We start from the raw sequence: 5,752 nt of genomic DNA on the forward strand, positions 1-5,752 counted from the left end.
CAATATCCCCCTAACACCTATTTATACATTCTGCTCCCTAGACACTTAACACCTACACTGCTTCAGCGGTTACACACTGTTTCAGCAACTAAAATGGCCACGTCACCCTGCCACGTGGCCTCCTGTGATACACCCTAGTGATGGGTGGTCTCCCCCTTATCCTATCAGAGAACATATATGCTAACTTGCAGCACTTAAGTTTAAGTCTCATACTCATTTGCATACCCAAAAAAATAATCCAACATAACAATGTATACAGTTTGGACACCAACAAGATTATATCCTGCAAGGTTAAAGAAGCAGCAACTCTTCGATAGTTAAAATTCAAACCATGCCTGCAGCAGCAACATCTAATGAGACAAACTAGTGAGAACGTATCAAGGTTCCGGCGGCAAGGAACAAGCTAAATACAGCTGCACTTCCTAGAGTGGTTTGTCCAATATGCCTTATCTTGAGGAACCCAGGAACCTGCAAAGTTTAAAGATCAAAGATGAGAATCATAAAAGGAACCTACCTATAAGGTAGCATTTGGTGCATGGAACGAACAAAATAGAATTGAATAGTGTAAGATGTTCTCCTACGTTCTCCTTGGTTTTACCCAACTCAGTGGAACCAGAATAAATGTTCTACTTTTCGGCCTTGTGTCTTGTTCTATTTATATAATAATACATCATAGAACAAAAATTATATGTTTTGTTTTGTTCTGAGATATCTACGAAAAGCTACCTAACAACCTAAATAGACAAGAAATTTCATTGTATTATCTATACATAATGAGATATATAATTGAGTGAATATACCCCCATAATAGGTAATGTCCTTCACATCCACATACCTCTTTGCTCAAACATGTATATGATTGCCCAGATAATAGAAAGACTTGAGCAGTAATTTAAGTTCAAAGGGGTTGAAATATGAATATGAAAATAACTACAAACATGCAAAAAATTATAGATATGGTAATTGTATATCGTATACTGAATGAAGAAATCATACACAACTAACAATGACATAGAAATGAATACAATATCCCTGTTTTTTTGTTCTGGATTGGAAATGGCAATAGAACATCATAACTTGTTTGTACTGAATGCATCTTGTTGTAAGTACACCAATCGGAATGCAGAATTTATTTTCTTTTTAGGATAGAAGTATGTCAATCAGAGATTAAATGTGACTAAGTTGATTGCCTATTCACAATTGTCAGTAAATGTAACTGAACATATTAGATAACTTGATTACTAATTGACGTGTCATAGTTGTTATACAAACATCAATATAACCACATATGGGAGTATTATTTTTTTGATTGAGCAACAAAGCCTTCTCTAGTTTGTTTGCTATATTAGTGTTATAGTCCTCGCTTCATTGCAACTAAGATCTAATTCCATGTCTGAATATGGTTTTCCTAGATCACTAATGAAAATCATACAAGCAGTGGGACAGAGTTCGACAAAGAAATCCCAAATTATTAGATATGGCATGGTGCCATGTACTACCCTTTGACAGCCAGCATAAACTAAAAATCAGCACAATAGGTAACTTTTCACTGAATGAAACCCAATAATTATGTCTAGAAACATGAACAATATGTATATCTTCTATGAAAATATATGTTGAAGCAGACCTTGAGGGTGTTGTTAATAAGACATACAGCAAACACTACTAGATGGTACTGCAACTAACATCCAAAATCTAGCACAATTGTACCGAAACAAAAGGCTTTGAGCTTGTCAAATTGATAAAAGTGATAAAAGCACAATGTTCTCCCGGACCAGAAGATTTAACTTGTTAGAACAACAAACTCAATTATTTGAGCAACAAATTATAGAAGAGCCTTAAATTATTTGGATAGTGGTTTGTAGAAGATTCTTAATTTCATGATTTTGGTCAACAATATGATATTCTCCAACTTATGTATCATGATTTCCGCTTCTACCTCATTTGAAAAGTCCATCTTTCTGATTTCAACTTATATTCAAGTCTATTCACATTAATGCAAGGCATCGACCATATACTGCTCCATCCAACAAATCATGATTAAGTGAAGTCGATTGAGGAATATCAGCCACAGCATGATGCCAATGGCTAGATCATTGAAACACAATTCTCTCATGTTGGTAGAGAACCGTGAATTGGTTCTCTCGTACCAATTCGTGGTTCTTTTATGAACTGGTTCCCTTTAAGGAACGATACGGGTTTTAACCTATAGTTTTAAGTAAAATAAAAGAAAAATAATTGGTAGTGTACACTCACTTACATGAATGAGTTACAAACAAGAAAGAATTTTATCCCTAGGTATTTCTCCTATGATGAAACAAAAGTTTATTCAAACCTACAAAGAGAGCTATAGAAACCCTACTGAATATACTCCTAGCATACTATTATTTGACATGGTAACAGACCGCGTACTACGTACCCACACCCGTACCAAAGAGAACCACATATCAAGTGACTATGGGCTAGATGCTTAAAGCAGAAAAGATCTCATTATTTTAATTCAGTGGTGGAAATAACTGTACTATTATATTTATATAGACCATAAAAGATAATGGTTGTTTAGGATATTCAACCTATTAAGTTGTTACTTATAATAAATTTACAGTCCTAGAGTTATTTTGTTCATTTACAATTAGACCTTAAAGTTGGATGATTAGTCAGACATATATGTATTTGTATAGGATTCAGTTTTGTTTGTGGACTTTTCCACTGTCTGGGTATAGGTGGAATGGGATGGGATAAAATGGCAGGAAACTGGATTCAGTTACCAACCTATTGTTTGGTTCCAATTGGGATGGAACAAATAGGGGGGTTGAATGGAATAGGGCGAAAAGGCAATTTTTGACATCAGAATTTGAAGCCAATTTGTTCTTTTATTCTCTAGTCCGAGTTCCCAACCAATTATATTCTAACCAAAACAGCTCACATCATCAGACATGTAAATTAACCAAGTCGGAAAAACCCTAAATTGTTCTCCCTATATATTTTATCGCATTGCCATCAGACCTAGAGTTTTGTTAGCTAGCTATGAACATATTCAAAGCCATATGGCAAATGTGGAATTATAAAGATTCTTATCCTTCATTAGTACTAGAGTGAACTCATTCTTGTTAATTAATAGAATAAATAATAACAAATATCCTTGTGAATCAATTAATGATTACTATCTATGCAGTGTCCAACTTGAGGCTTAGTTAGAAAATGAGCCTTACTGCAATGGCAGGGTTGTTAGTGGTGTAACATCGCCCAAAATTTGGAGAGGAAGGAGCTTGATGAATTTTCTTTCTACTCCATCTACCATTGAATTACCTTAGGTTCTAGTTGCAGTGAAAATATTCAAGCTTTGGGTGTAAAATATTTAAATTCAGTAGTAAAAGCAAGAGAGACTGAAAACTATTTTTGGCCACCAGTAACGATTGCAGCCTCATCACCTAGACCCTGTGGTCAAGAGTAATGGCTTAAGACTGATCCACATTTTTGGACGCCACGAATGGTTTCAGCCTCATATTAAAAAAGAATCCACAGCCTGCTTTACCTGCACCATTTGCACTCAATAATTTTTTTTTGTATGCATCAAGGATCTCAAAGCCGACAGCTAGACTAATGCTTTTAAGACAGAGATCACCGAAGTAGGTATAGTCTCTCCCGGCATAACCTTTTATATACACTTGGTCACAGGTCGAACTCCATTCTCAAATGACCCAACTGTCTACCAATTTAGACGGGACTTTAGTGAAAACACATTTGATTTTTCAGTGATACTGTTTCTGAAAATAATCAAAATATACTCCAACATGTTTCCCATCATACAAGACATAAATACCTAACTTCATTATCATTGCAATATTATGAAAAACTTCAAATTTTATGGAGAAAAAATAATATGACTTATATTACTAAAACACCACAATCAAAGTAAAAAAATTGAAATTACATTATCAATTCAATCATTCAGTAATCAAGGATAAATGAGCCGAATAAAATGAAAATGGGAAAAATGAGATACCTTATACCTAATTGCATCATATGTTCCATAAACTGCACCTGCAAGTAACAAATTATTAAATTTTTACCATACTCAAGAATACGCATAAGCAAAAATAACAGAAGAACAGAACGAAAGTTATGACGTATTTGGCTTTGTGTAAATGTAAAGGACGTAGCCACAAAACTAACTCTGTTATGCTTAGCATCCAAACAGAGATAAAGTGCGGAGAAGGGAATAGATAGAAACAAGGAATAAAATCTCACCAACGGCGCCGCCAATAGCACCGCCTACGGCGGCTCCGGCTGCGACACGACTAAGGACACTGTCTCTGGCCATTCTCTTTCTCTCTCTTCTCAACCTGTCTTGCGTTCTAGAATCTTATTTATGTAAAATGCAAAAAAAAGGTGAAATCAGCACTACGTTATTTATTTATCTTTCTAATTAGCAGTAGATTTTCCAATGAGCAGTAGATTTTCCAATGGGCCTATTTTTAAACAGTCTGCTGTAACTAAAGTGTATCCACTATTATTACTTCAAAAATATTTAAATTAAAATTTTAATAATTAAATATATTTTTATTAATTATAATATAAGATAATAAAAAAAACTTGTTTGAATATACATTATATTCGAAAACGTGTAATTGTGTTTTTTGTAATATTATTCATGACTAAACATTGATTGAAAATAAATTTTTAATATAATTATGAAATTTTATTAGTTATTTTCACATGCATACATTTCTATACAAATCTTTTTTGCAGATACATATTTGTAGTAGAGAATATGTTTTCCTTGTTAAGACTTGAGTAGTATTAGAGCAACAAAAAAGATGAACTAATTTTTCATTTTTATATTATTCTATAATCTTATACTTTTTAATAAGTTAGGAAATAATTAATTTTTTTACTGAATCTGTAAATGACTATCTATTTTTATTTTATTCTCCCAATTTATCCTATACTTTTATACTTTAAAAATCATCCACATTTTCTCTTCTCCAAACTTGATTTCTTTGTGGAATATCTACCCTATTTTTTGGCTAAGAACATATGCTTCCACAAGCCATTATTCTTATAATAAGAACATGTATAGCAGTCGACAAGGTAAGAACATGTTGTTAATATTTAACAATGCTCTAAGAATGGCCATTATCTTTGCTCTTAGTGATTTAGGTATTTCTAGATTATTTGAATAATTTCTAGATTTTCAAGTACTCTAGATTTTATTATATTATAACGTTTTAAAATTAATTGTTACACTAAATTTGTTTTAATGTTTTAAAAAAATAAAATTTAAATAAGAAAGAATTACCGGATAAGATATTTTTTGAAGCTCAGTCTTCAATTTTGGCAGAGTTTCTACACATCTAATCCCTACAAGGACGTGTCTTATGGTGTTCTAAGGCAATCCTCACAAGCTTGTTCTATGAAAGAGACCAAGACAAACCTTTCAAAGTCATATTATTAACCTTGAGTGATGAAAACATGATTGATAAGGGAGTGGCAAGGAAAAAACTCTTTAGAATACTTAAAATATGTCATTGTATTAGTCTTATATTGTTTAGTATTGAATGGAGTAGAGTGACCAATGTTATATATTGCACACAAATCTCTTATTATAATATGAACCAAATATAAAAACTAAATAGAAACACCCCATGAGCACTTGGCTCATAGGTGTGCTGCCTAGAAGGGGGGGTGAATAGGTGTAGCGGTCAGAGTAGAAATAATCGATTAACAGAGTAGAAATAATAGATTAACG

The 5,752-nt window shown here is 33.0% G+C and overlaps 1 long non-coding RNA gene across 1 annotated transcript; it reads right to left on the bottom strand.

The window, feature by feature from the left end:
- Positions 1 to 363: 363 nt before the first annotated feature.
- Positions 364 to 4,321, bottom strand: LOC109340856. Its single transcript, XR_002106850.1, has 3 exons — positions 4,252 to 4,321; positions 4,014 to 4,044; positions 364 to 468 (listed from the first exon to the last, which is right to left on the bottom strand). It is a non-coding gene; the product is annotated as an uncharacterized LOC109340856 (long non-coding RNA).
- Positions 4,322 to 5,752: the final 1,431 nt, after the last annotated feature.

The sequence above is a fragment of the Lupinus angustifolius genome, unplaced genomic scaffold (genome assembly GCF_001865875.1).
Source record: "Lupinus angustifolius cultivar Tanjil unplaced genomic scaffold, LupAngTanjil_v1.0 Scaffold_268, whole genome shotgun sequence".
NCBI classification, from domain to species: Eukaryota; Viridiplantae; Streptophyta; class Magnoliopsida; order Fabales; family Fabaceae; genus Lupinus; species Lupinus angustifolius.